At 47.1% G+C, this 14,363-nt stretch overlaps 1 protein-coding gene across 1 annotated transcript in view; it reads left to right on the plus strand.

The window, feature by feature from the left end:
• The window catches only part of RESF1 (retroelement silencing factor 1), a 111,987-nt gene that overhangs the window by 12,683 nt on the left and 84,941 nt on the right, over positions 1-14,363 (plus strand). The gene's annotated exons all lie outside the window — the stretch shown is intronic.

Raw genomic sequence — 14,363 nt, forward strand, 5'->3', positions numbered from 1 at the left:
AATAGCCTTGTAGTAATAAGATCTCACGATTCCACTCTACCTGTCAATAATGAGGTGTGTTGTACCATGGAAACATGTCATGTTATGATTCGTGGTGAAATACAATGTATGTAATATTACGTTGGTCCATGTGGACCCCCCTTTTTTGCTTACTATAAATAAAAAATTAAAAAAAAAAAAAAAAAATAGAAAAAAGAAAGTTTGAAAAAGAAAATGTATGCTGCCATTACATCTAAGATTTGGTAAGCTGCAATATAATAAATGTTTGCTTTTGGGTTTAATGCTGATTTAAGGCCTAACTCCAATAAACAATTTACTGCACTAACAGGTGTGCTTGCTGGATGCATTGTATAAACTGCATGTAGCCTCAGCTACATACTTTATACAGGGTTGTGTCCTGGCAGTGGACGAGAACTTTCCATTCCACTCCCGGAACAAACTAGAGTCAGGCTCAGCGCTGCTTAGCCACTCACAGGAAGCTTTGTATTCTATAAATTAATATAAAACTTCCTTTGATTGGAGGTGGAGATTGTGACATCATACGTCCGCCTATCTGCCTCATCCAGTCAGAGAAAGTTTTGTATTCATTTGTTTTGCAGTGTATTATTCTGATAGGAGGGGGAGAGATCAGAGTGGCAGAGAGATGAGCTGTGTGGCAAAGCATGTACAGTACTGTGCAAAAGTTTTCGGTAGCTGTCAAGAAATACTGTAAGTTAAGTATGTTTCAAAAATATATTTTTTAATTGTTTATTTTTATCAATTTACAAAATGCTAAGTGAGCAAACAGAAGAAAAATCTAAATCAAATCAATATTTGGTGTGACTAGCCTTTGGCTTCAAACCAGCATTAACTCTAAATAACAAAAAAAGAGAAAAAGAACTAATAGGCTCAGACTGGGCAATATAAATTCAAAAAGTAGAGTGCTGAAAATAACGACAGCTGCTGGTGATTAGCTAATTGCTCAGACCTTAAGTTCAATAGTATGGTACTGTAGGTGTGTTCCTCTGAATTATTTATGCATATAGAAAAAAAGAGGGGAGGGGAGGAAATGACAAAGCAATTCCAAAGAAAGCAATTCTTCAAAGAGGAACTGGCAATATAGCAAATTTATAGAGTTTATTGAATGCAAATCACGTATACACTAATCAAAAAAATTAAAATAGAAAAATAGAAAATACAACCAACAGTTCATTAAAATAGACAATCTTGTCTACACACACAGATGACCACCACACAAACCTCCATACATCCCTCCTGTGTTATAAGATTAGTAAAAATATTAATCGCTAATTAAATCATCTGATGAAAAAAGGGATGATAGTCCATTGAGTGACATTTCTTATAAGTTAGGGAAGACAAGGAGGAGCCACGCGGGTGTTTAAACCTCTTAATCCACTAGGTAATAGACCGTAAATGTAAAAATGACTGCAGCAAACTCAAATTTTTCCCAGATAGGTCATAGACGGTCTATAAACACAGGAATCATTGTAAGTATACAGATGATGTCAGTCAAAATATGTTGTGGTGGAAGTCCCTGAAGCTGAGCTATATTGGCACGGAAACTGATGCAGGCTCAAAGAACCGATATTGGTAGGTAGATGTATGTCTATCCGATCGGGAGGTATAAAAGGTAAAGTCTCACCGCTTTCCAGACACTGGACAGAACCCCCGCACGGATACACGGATCTGCTTTCACTATCTTTCGACAGCTCATAGGGATAGCTTCCTTCGCTATACAGGGAATCACTGGTACGTTCCGTGAGGTGCCTAATCAGCTGGGAAGTCTTGGTAAAGTAGTAGCCCAGAGGCGGCAACCATCACAGGATTCCGGAGCTTTCCTGTGTGCTCGTGGAGATCACATAGATCACGGAGGTATCCCCTTGGCGTGTGGGTGGATCGGCATGTAAGCTATTGGGAGCGTGATGGCGTCATGCTGACGCATTTCACCCGTCACCCGGGTTTCTTGAGAGCATGAGCAGATGCTGGGAAGGTATCCTTAAATCCTTAAATAGCCAAAACGTCAGACTACGTAGCCAAGTTAGCATCTGGTTGTCTAGGCAACTGCGCAACTAATTGACAGCCAACCAATCATTACAATAACCCACAGTCAGCGGGCCGGTCTGTGTGTGCGAGGATCACATTAACTGATCAGCATTAACTCTAAAGCCTCGTACACACGATCAGATTTTCCAACGGGAAATGTGTGATGCCAGGCTGTTGGCGGAAAATCCTACTGTTTGTAAGCTCCATCGGACAATTGTTGTCAGATTTTCCACGGACAAATGTTGGATAGCAAGTTTTAAAATTTTCCACGGACAAATGTCTGTTGTCGGATTTTCCGAGTGTGTGTACACAAGTCCATCGGACAAAAGTACAAACACGCATGCTCGGACGCAAGGATGAGCCAGAAGCGGTCAGTCTTGTAAACTAGCGTTCGTAATGTAGAATTAACATTCATGACGTGGCAAATTATGAAATCTCGAAATGCAGTGCACATTCTCTTCTTCTTTAATGGGTTAATAATGAAGCTGCTTTGCTGGTGATACTGATGAAGTTATTGCAAACACATTTTCAAAAGGCTTTTTTTTCTAATGATATCAAGAATAATATTATTATGCCTTTTTTTTTTTTTTATTTGGGCAAGTTACCACAACACCATTATCCCATAGATCAAAGATACAAGTATGTTGGTGTCAGTAGTGTATTTAGGCTTTGTGCTGCCCTAGGCCTGACTAAACTTGTGCACCCCCTAATTTGAATATGACACACCCCTTGCTGTTTAAGATCCGCTGTGAAATTTTCGAGAGGGGACACTAGTTCTGAGGGCTGGGGGGAATGGATTCTGTTAATTTGCACAGATTTCCTCTCACTTCCTGTTTGGCTATGGGACAGGAAGTGAAGGGAAATCTCTGCAATGGGACAGGGGTAGTAAAAAATAAACTGACAGGGGCTATAACCCTCCCTTATTCTATCCAAAATAAAAAAAGTGTTACCTATAGTTCTACTTTAAGCACACATTTCTGATAATTTTATGGAGAGGAGTAAGAAGATATAACCATGCCAATGGTGCAGCAGAAAACATATAGCACAGTGAAGAAGGTTTGTGGTCCAGGATGATAGGACAGTCAAAATTAGAAGCAGCGCCCCCCCACAGTTGCAGAATACCAGCCGCCCGCATACCGGAAGCAGTGCAGCAGCTTTATGGGGGCGCTAGACTAATTTGCCTCTCAGCCCAGTCCACCCCATAAGACTGGCGCTACACTAACACAAGCCGCTGGGGACTCTTTCCGTGCTGCCCCCCTGCAAAGTGCTGCCCTAGGCCTGGGCCTTGTCGGCCTAGGCCAGGATACAGCATTGGTTGGTGTCCCTTGTTCATTTTACATTGTATTTTTTTAAATGTAACTGCCTACTCCCAAAGTGTCATTTGAAGTAAAACACATAGCCAAGTATTATTCTACACAATTTTTTAATTGTGCATTAAAAAAAGAAAATTAGACATGCTATCTGCCAATAGAATTTAACCAAAAAGTGCATTCTATGCATCCAAAAATATAGAAAATATACCAAATCAAATCATTATTATTCAACCAAAAAATAAAATAAAAGCGTCATGCTTGTGTCCTGCTTCTTAATATAGGGGGTCAATAATGCCAAGAGTTGTTGAAAGCAGGGGTCCGTCATCCAGGGATAATTCAGAAAATCATCCGGATTATTATCCTGGAGCATATGGCATATGACATAATTGGTCACGATTAATAAAGCAACCAATTTTTGGTCCAGGACATCCTCCTCCTCCTGTTCTTGGACTGGACTTGGGTCAAAGCAATAACTCCAAGGCCAATAATAAATAACACATTATATCCTCCGATTTCACAACATGTCTGGTTGTTGAACGGCCGTTCAGAAACAAACTGAAAGCACGAAATGAAAAGAGCTAAATGAAAAGCGCGAATCAATACTCACCAAACTTTTACTAACATGAAATTAGCAGAAGGAGCCCAAAGGGTGGCGCTAAAGAGCTGAAAAACCACGTAGTATGTCAGTACGTTTGCGTTTGTTGGCTGACAATTTCTTGCCGTTTGTATGCAAGACAAAATACAGGCACACGCCTTCGGACATAAATCCGAGGTTTTGTCTGCAGAAAATCCGATAGTGTGTACAAGGCTTTACACTTGCACACTTTGTACACTTGCATAAAATCAGGGATTTTGTAGGAGTACAGCTTATACAATTGTCAGTTGTATATTCGAGATATTCAATATCGAAAGACAAGCGTCCCCTTCCTACACTATTGATATTCTTTTGTGGTGCCCCGCTAAGGCCAGACCTCCTATTATGGTGCCTACCCCCTCTCATTCCTTTGTGTTATGGAATCAGTTGCACACTAATCAGGCATTTGTTTCGGCCTTTACCCTTTAAGATCATCTGTTCCATAACCTGGCTTTTCCTCTGGGCATGAAGATCAGATCCTTCAAATGGTACACAGACAAGGGCCTCTACTTTTTAGGACATTTTTATACGCCCAGAGGGCCCTTTACCTTGACAATGGTTCAAGAAAGGTTGTCTGCACTCCCAGGTATGAAGCAGTGATAATTATTGAAGATAAAAACCCATCAAGATACATCATAAGACATCATGAGACCTCTATGCAGGCATGACAAGATTAACGTATCTTGATGTGCCAGATAATATGCCGCGGCCCACAAGACGTTAAGTTTATTTTATGCTGCTTGCGGCTAAGATCTCCATTGCTGGAGCTTGGAAGACTCACTCTGTATCAGTTTGCCACATGAAGTATAATATATCCTGGATAATGTTACATGAAAAAGTGGCTAGTATCATTAACAATAAACAGAAATTATTTGAGCGAACCTTGGGCGAATTATGTTAAAGCGGAGTTCCACCCTAAAGTGGAACTTCCGCTCATCGGATTCCTCCCCCCCTCCAGTGCCACAATTGGCACCTTTCAGGGGGGAGGGGGTGCAGATACCTGTCTAATACAGTTATCTGCAGCCACTTCCGGGCTTAGACAGCCGCAGAATATCCGCAGAAGCCCCCCCCGTTGTGTTCTGGGAAACACACAGTTCCCAGCACACAACGGGGACCAGTGCAGAGGCGCAGCGCGACTCGCGCATGCGCAGTAGGGAACCGGGCAGTGAAGCCGCATCGCTTCACTTCCCGATTCCCTGACCGAGGATGGCGGCGGGAGCGATTGATCGGCTTCAGCTGTGGACATCGCTGGACCCTGGGACAGGTAAATGTCCATTTATTAAAAGTCAGCAGCTGCAGTATTTGTAGCTGCTGGCTTTTAATATTTTTTTTTAAGGTGCAGCTCCTCTTTAAGATACCCTTGTCTCCTGTACTTGGCTGATTGTATGTCATCATTGTCAACTGTGAACTCTAGGTCTCTCTTTTCTTTTTCTTACTGCTTTTTCTTCTTCCACCCTCCCCTCCCCCCCTTTCTTCCTTTTTTCCCTCCTCCTCGATTACTTTGCTTTTCTCTTTTCCGCTCTATGGAGTTGGTTTATTCTCTTCCTTTTTGGGACATTGTTGTTCAGCATGCCAGTTCAATGTGTACACAGTGGATCTCTCTTGTTAATATCAGATGTATATTATAACTGCATCTGATTCTTCGGAGTTGTGATCCTCTAGGACTTGTCAAGTATGGCACTATTTGTGCGCTACTGCGTGATTATGCAGCTATATGCATGGGGTTGCTTGTTTTGTAAACTCTTTCTGCTCCTTAAAATGCTAACAATAAAAACATATTTTTTCTTGACCGGAAGTATATTAAAGGATGGGCGTGTCGCCTGCCGCCCTTCGACACAGTTTGCTGCCATATGGGGTGTCTAGAGGTGGTGGGTGATACCCTTGCCACAACATTAGCATTGATACTGCTTTTGATGTTTGAGGACGATTGTGACTCATGTTTTGCCACTGTGCTCATATATGACCTTTCGTTATATGTTATAATGTACAACAGAATGTACTGATGTTTCCTATTCCTTTATGAAAAACTCAATAAAAAACAATTGAAAGATAAATTTGGGTGACGAGCAGCCAAACTCTGCTACTAAGATGCGGATGTGGAAGACAGTTTCAGGTCACAAGTCATACACAATGACTGAGTACAGCAACAAGACACAAGAAAGTCACACTGCATCAGCAAGATCTTTCCCATGCAAAGATTTCCTAGCAGACTGGGGTTTCATGATGTGTTGTTCAAAGCCATACCTTCAATGTGGAAACAAGGCTAAGCGACACAACTATGCATGAAAACATAGGAACTGGGGTGTAGGAAAAAAGCAGCGGGTGCTCTGGACTGATGAGTCAAAATCAAAAAAATATTTGGCTGTGGCAGGAGGCAGTTTGTTCATGAAGGGCTGGAGAGCGGTACAATAATGAGAGTCTGCAGGCAACAGGGAAACATGGTGGAGGTTTCTTGCAGGTTTGGGGCTTCATTTCTGCAAATGGAGTTAGAGATTTGGTCAGGATTAACGGTGTCCTCAATGCTGAGAAATTCTGGCAGATACTTATCCATCATGCCAAACCATCAAGAAGGCATGAGATTGGCCCCAAATTCAATTGACAGCAGAACAACGACCCCAGACATACAGCCAATGTCATTGAAGCAGAGCTCCACCCAAAAGGGGAAGCTATGCTTGTTCGCACCCTCCTCCCCTCCACTGCCACATTTGGCACTTTTTGCAGTGGAGGGGGGAGCGAATACCTGGTTTTAACAGGTACCTGCGCCCACTTCCAGGTAAGATCGCCATACGGTGATCTACAACATTTCCGGCCCCTCCCCCCCCCACTGCCTTTTGGGACACACAGAGGTCCCAGAAAATGACGGGACCATTCAGAAAGTGCAGTGTGACTCGTGCATGCACAGTAGGAAACAGGGTGTGGAGGCTTCACTTCACTTCCTGTCAGTGTTGCCAACCGTCCGTAATTTTACTGGCAGCCAGTAAAAAAGGGCACTTTTCTCCTTCCAGTAAATGCCAGTGACAGGAAAAGTTTGCCAGGTAAAAATATGGCTGTGACACTTGACTCGGAAATGCACATGCGCAGTTCCAGTTCAGAGCCAGCTGAGACCATCCGGGAGCCTGCTACAGTGTGTTTGGGCGGTGCCGGCGGAGGGGGCTGGGTCTGGCAGAGCATGTCGTGTGATGTCATGGTGCAAGGGAACCGAGCAGAGTGGCTGGAACCTCGCGTGCGGGTCTGCGGGACATGAGCAAGGCAAGCCGGGACTGGGACTGTCAGTGCTGTTTGGACTGGAGTGGACTGGAGGGACCACCTGACGTGGAGAGAGACTGTCCTTGACCTGTCCCTGAGTGTCTAATGCTGCGTACACACGACCGGACTTTTCGGCAAACTAGGTCCGCTGGTCTTCCCGACGGACGTTCGGCAGAGGTCCGACGGACTTTCAGAAAGAACGGACTTGGACACACAAAAACGGACTAAGTCCGGTAGAACGTCTGTTCGTTTTGTACGTGATGACGTAAACGGGACAAAAAAAGGAAGTTCAATAGCAAGTAGCCAATAGCTTCCCTTACCAGCACACAGACGAACGTTTTTCCCGATTTTTAGTCCGTCGGACAGATTTGAAACTATTCTATTTCTGGGTCCATCTGATTTTTTCCCCAAAAACGATCGGACTAGCCCACACACGTTCGGATTGTCCTACGGACTAATCCCATCGGATCTAGTTTGCAGGAAAGTCCGGTCGTATGTATGCGGCATTACTCACTATATCGAAAATAAAATAGTAAATGTTTTTTTGCATTAATATCTACCTAAATCACATTGCTAATTGCATATTGTACTTGTTTGTAGCCTAAATACTGAAATTTTCACTTAAAACTGTAATTTTGTAACTGTTGGAAATGCCAGTAAGAACTTGGCTGTGCCAGTATGTTTTGGGTGTCGTGTCAGTAAATTTCAATCTGGTAAGTTGGCAACACTGCTTCCTGTTTCCCTTACTACAGATGCTGGCGCCTGCAACTGAAGCTGATTGATGAATTGGGTAGGAGTGCCAACATTGCGGGATCCCTGGACGGGTAAGTGTCCTTATATTAAAAGTCAGCATCTACAGTATTTGTAGGTGCTGACTTTTAATTGTTTTTTTTTACAGACAGGAACTCCTCTTTAAGAACTATCTTCAGTGTAAAAAAGAAGAGTCCTGGAAGTGATGGTTTGGCCCCGACAGAGTCCTGATCTCAACATCATCAAGTCTGTCTGGGATTACATGGAGAGAGACAAGGATCTGAGGTAATCTACATCCACAGAAGATCTGTGGTTAGTTCTCCACAGGGCCGATCCTGGACGGGGTGCACGGGGTGCAGTGCACCCGGGCGCCACAGAGGTGGGGGCGCTGAAGTGCCAGAGTGCTCCCCTCCCTCCTCCTCCTCCTCTTCCTTGTCCGTAGGCGGCTCTCTCTGCTGGTCGCCGCCGCCGCTGTGTTTCCTGCCGAGTGCCGAAGCCCATCCCCCCTCCTGTCAAAGGAGGAGAGCGAAATGAGATCGGAACGGCTGTCTCTGTGTGAGAGACCAGCCGCGCAGTGAAGTCACTGGGGGGGGGGGGCGGCCCGTGCCCAACGTGTTCCAGTTCTCCTCCTGTGTCTCACTCCCCCCTGCTGCCCAAGCCTGACACGCTCCACCCGGGCGGCACGGCTGCACACTGTCCTCTCCTCTCCAGCTGCCACCGGGGTGTTTTAAATTATCCTGATGTAGGGGGGGTGATTTGTCCAGGGGGGTTTATAGTAATGTAGGGGGGGTGGTTTGTCCTGGGGGGTCTATACTAATGTAGGGGGGTGGTTTTGTCCTGGGGGGTCTATACTAATGTAGGGGGGGTGGTTTGTTCTGGGGGGGTCTATACTAATGTAGGGGGGTGGTTTGTCCTGGGGGGGTCTATACTAATGTAGGGGGGTTGGTTTGTCCTGGGGGGTCTATACTAATGTTGGGGGAGGGATTTGTCCTGGAGGGTCTATACTAATGTAGGGGGGGTGGTTTCATCCTGGGGGGTCTATACTAATGTAGGGGGGTGGTTTGTCCTGGGGGGTCTATACTAATGTAGGGGGGTGGTTTGTCCTGGGGGGTCTATACTAATGTAGGGGGGGTGGTTTGTCCTGGGGGGTCTATAGTAATGTAGGGGGGTGGTTTGTCCTGGGGGGTCTATAGTAATGTAGGGGGGTGGTTTGTCCTGGGGGGTCTATAATAATGTAGGGGCAGGGGTTTGTCCTGGGGGGTCTATACTAATGTAGGAGGGTGGTTTGTCCTGGGGGTCTATATTAATGTAGGGGGCGTGGTTTGTCCGGGGGGTCTGTACTAATGGAGGGGGGGTTTGTCCTAGGGGTCTGTACTAATAGAGGGGGGTGGTTTGTTCTGGGGGGTCTGTACTAATGAGGGGGGGTGGTTTGTCCTGGGGGGTCTATAGTAATGTAGGGGGGTGGTTTGTCCTGGGGGGGTCTATACTAATGTAGGGGGGTGGTTTGTCCTGGGGGGTCTATAGTAATGTAGGGGGGTGGTTTGTCCTGGGGGGTCTATAGTAATGTAGGGGGGTGGTTTGTCCTGGGGGGGTCTATACTAATGTAGGGCAGGGGTTTGTCCTGGGGGTCTATACTAATGTAGGGGGGTGGTTTGTCCTGGGGGGTCTATAGTAATGTAGGGGGGGTGGTTTGTCCGGGGGGTCTGTACTAATGGAGGGGGGTTTGTCCTAGGGGTCTGTACTAATAGAGGGGGGTGGTTTGTTCTGGGGGGGTCTGTACTAATGGAGGGGGGTCTTTACTAATGGAGGGGGTGGTTTGTTCTGGGGGGTCTGTATAAATTGAGGGGGGTGGTTTGTTCTGGGGGGGTCTGTACTAATGGAAGGGGGTGGTTTGTTCTGGGGGGGTCTGTACTAATGGAAGGGGGTGGTTTGTTCTGGGGGGTCTGTACTAATGGAGGAGGGGTGGTTTGTTCTGGGGGGTCTGTACTAATGGAGGGGGGTGGTTTGTTCTGGGGGGTCTGTACTAATGGAGGAGGGGTGGTTCTGTTCTAATGGAGGGGGGTGGTTTATCCTGAGGGGGGTCTATACTGATAGAGGGGGGTGTTTTGTCCTGGGGGGTCTATACTGATGGGGGGGTCTGTACTGAGAGAGAGGTGTATACTTAGTGGGGGGTCTGAACTGACGAAGTGGGGTCTATACTTAGTGGAGGGGGGTCTGTACTGAGGGGCGACTATAGTTGGTGGAGGGGGGTGACACCATGTTTTACCGCACTGGGTGACACCAAGCCTAGTGACGCCACTGCAGTCGCGGGCTCTTATTTCCCCTCTCCCTCTCCTCCTTGCGCGCGCTGCTGTACTAGTGAGTGACGCACTATGTTTCTTCCCCTGCCTTCATATCGGCCAGGGAAGAAAAAAAAAGGAGCAAAGAAGAGGATTGTGGGACATGTAGTCCCGAGGACTGGGAGCCCCACTGTCAGGGAAATGGCCGTGTTGTGGGCAATTCCGCCAGTAACCGTCATGGTGGCAGGCGAGTCTAGTGAGCACGCCCTGATCTTGTAGGCACACCCCTCTGGCCTATTTAAACCTGCCACTGACACTTGCAGTTTGCTGGATTATCAAACAGCTCCTGTGTTCCTGTGCCTTGTATACTCTGAAGACCCCTGCTTGACCTCTGCCCGGCTTGACCTGTGTTCCTGTTTATCTCCTCGCTCTGACCCCGGCTTGGCTGACTACTCTCCGATCTTCTGCCCTCTGTGTATGACCCGGCTTGTTCCTGTACCTCTCTCGGACTGTCTTTTGGTATCTGACCCCTGGCCTGGCTGCGGACCCTGTTCCTGGTTTACCCTGCTGTTACCGTTCAAGACTTCTCTCCGCACGGCTGCCACAACGCACTCTAGCTTACAGCCAACCAGCCAGCTTGCAGTATTCCTGGCAACCCGTGCACCTCTGTGCATCGCATTCCCTGTACCCAAATCCAGGGACGTGCTGCACTCAGCCGCAAGGGGCGCCCTCTCAGCAACCCGGCCTCACACTACAGACTTGACAGTATAATCCAGCCATGACTGAGGCCGGCGGAGGTGCGTCCCCATTAGAGACTTTGTGCCAACAAGCCATCACTCTGACCCAAGCAGTTCAGAAATTACAGGAAGGTTATCTGCAACTAACGGATAAGTTACAACACCTGTCAGAGTCACCTGCTCACGAACAAACCTCTGCGGCTCCCTTGATGATGTTCCCGCCTCCAGAACCCCGAGTTCCCGTTCCGGAGCGATTCTTCGGAGACCGGAAAAAGTTCAGATCATTCAAGACTGCCTGTCTATTGTACCTAGCCCTGCAACCCCGGACTTTTGCTTTAGAGACTGTTAAAGTCGGGTTCCTCATCTCTTTGCTGTCCGATGAACCTCAGGCCTGGGCCCATAACTTATGGGAACAAAAGAGTCCAGTCATTTGCACGGTGGATGCATTCCTGGCAGCTATGGCACAGCTTTACGAGGATCCCCAGCGTACTGCCACAGCTGAAGCCGCTCTGCACTCTCTGCAGCAGGGTAGGGGACCAGTAGAGGACTATACCCTGGACTTCCGGCGGTGGTCCGCAGACACAGCCTGGAATGAGGCAGCTTTACTACACCAGTTCCGTCTAGGACTCTCCGAATCCCTCAAGGACGAGTTGGCCAGGATTGAGATTCCCACTACACTCGAGGGTCTCATCCAATTATCCATCCAACTGGATCGACGTTTGCGGGAGAGACAGTCTGAACGATCACGAACCTGCAGACCCGCCAGTACACCCACCTTTGGATCAGTTCCCAAGCAGATTGGCCTGTTACGTTCCGCACTAACTCCTGATGAAAGACGTCGTCATATCCTAGCCAATCTTTGCCTCTATTGTGGAGGAAATGGACATTTTCTATGCGACTGTCCCACGAAGTTCAAGAAGCCACCTACCTACTCTCCAGCATATTTCCAGGTTTCTGGGACTTCTCCCTCACAACTCGTTCTTCCCATTTCACTGCAGTTGGGAGAAGAAGAGATCCGGCTCCAGGCTATAATCGACTCTGGAGCATGCAGTTGCTTCATGGACTTGAACCTGGCAAGGAACCTTAGGTTGCCCCTCCTCCACAAGAAACGGGGTCTGGAAGTCCGTTTAGCAGATGGCACCCTACCTAACTCCGGCCTTGTTACTCAAGAGACTTCTCCTCTCCTTATTACCTCTCCCGATGGCCATCGGGAATTCATACGTTTTGACGTTTTGAGTTCACCTATGTCTCCAATTATCTTGGGTATCCCTTGGCTCCAAGCCCATAACCCCCAGATCGATTGGATCAAGAAGGAAGTCCTGTTCACTTCCCCCTATTGGCAACAACATTGCCTCATCCCTGAATCCAGAGATACCACCAGTTGTCTGACAGTCCAGTCGGTATCCTCCACCAACCAGGATGTACCCCAGGCGTACCATGAATTCCTGGACGTTTTTGATAAGAAAAAGGCAGAGGTTCTACCACCACATCGGCCATATGATTGTCCTATCGAGCTGCTTCCAGGGGCCGAAGTTCCATTTGGACGTATATTCCCCCTCTCTGAAGTGGAATTGGGGACACTACGACAGTACATAGATGAAAATTTGGCAAAAGGCTTCATTCGTCCTTCTTCTTCTCCTGCCGGTGCCGGCATTTTCTTTGTCGAAAAAAAAGATAAGACTCTAAGACCATGTGTGGACTATAGGGAATTAAATAAAATCACCATAAAGAACCGATATCCACTCTCACTGGTCCCCGAACTCTTCCAGAGACTTCGTTCAGCCCAAGTGTTCACCAAACTCGACCTCCGGGGTGCCTACAACCTCGTTCGCATCCGTGAGGGCGATGAGTGGAAGACGGCATTCAGAACGAGGTTCGGGCACTTTGAGTATTTGGTGATGCCGTTTGGGCTCTGTAATGCCCCGGCTACTTTCCAGCACTTCATAAACAACATCTTCCGGGAATATCTTGACTACTTCGTCATCATCTATCTGGATGACATCCTTATCTTCTCAACCACCTTGGAGCTCCATCGGACTCACGTAAAGACAGTATTACTCACACTAAGAAAACACGGACTTTACGCGAAAGCAGAAAAGTGTGACTTTGAAAAGAAATCCATACAATTCCTAGGGCTCATCATCTCTACCGGTGGTGTAGCTATGGATCCACAGAAAGTGCAGGCAATCCTAGACTGGCCAACTCCGTCAGACAAGAAGGGTGTACAAAGGTTTGTAGGGTTTGCAAACTTCTATAGAAGGTTTATAAGGAACTTTTCTTCCATCATCTCGCCCATAACCCAAGTAACCCGCCTACATGTTCGCTTCCTGTGGTCCTCCGAAGCCCAATCTGCCTTTGAGAAACTGAAGTCTTTGTTTACTTCTGCACCAATTCTTCGACACCCCGATCCTGCCCTGCCCTATATTTTAGAGGTCGATGCCTCAGAGGTAGCTACAGGAGCAGTACTTTCACAGCGCCTGGGACCCAAGTCACTGCTGCACCCTGTGGCCTTCTCCTCCCGGAAAATGAGCCAGCCCGAGAGGAATTACGACGTAGGTGATTGTGAGCTTCTGGCCATTAAGACAGCCTTAGAAGAGTGGAGATACCTTCTTGAGGGAGCCACACACCCAATAATGATATTTACCGATCACAGAAACCTCGAGTACCTCCGCACTGCCAAACGCCTGAGACCCCGTCAAGCTCGCTGGGCTCTGTTCTTTTCACGATTCAACTTTCACATCACCTACCGCCCTGGCTCCAAGAACGGCAAGGCCGATGCTTTATCCCGAATGTTTCCTGATACCCCAGAAGAAACAACATCCAGTACAATCTTGTCTCCACAGAACTTTCTTTTGATTCAACCTGATCTAAGGTCTTCTCTTGAACAGGCCTCCCGCCAATGCCAGGAACCAGAGACTTCCTCTTTAAGAAGCCAGGGGGGGTATCTCTGGTATCAGGACAAGATCTTGGTCCCACAACAAGCCAGAATCCAGGTCTTACAAACTTTACATGATCATCAACTTGCTGGCCACTTCGGTGTACGGAAAACTATAGATCTTATTCAGCGATCCTTTTGGTGGCCTACCTTGAAAACTGATTGCAAAAAGTATGTAAGCTCCTGCACTACCTGCCAGCGAAACAAGGGGTCCAACATTAAGTCTTGGGGTCTGCTACGTCCTTTGCCGGTACCAGAACAACCATGGAGGAATATATATATGGACTTCATAGTAGAGCTGCCACCCTCTGAAAGATTCACAACGATTCTAGTTGTTGTAGACCGTCTGTCCAAGATGTCACACTTCGTGCCTATGATAGGTACTCCTTCCGCTGCAGACACAGCAAAGGCCTTCATAAGAGAGAT

This window comes from Aquarana catesbeiana, linkage group LG03 (assembly GCF_042186555.1).
Source record: "Aquarana catesbeiana isolate 2022-GZ linkage group LG03, ASM4218655v1, whole genome shotgun sequence".
NCBI lineage: Eukaryota > Metazoa > Chordata > Amphibia > Anura > Ranidae > Aquarana > Aquarana catesbeiana.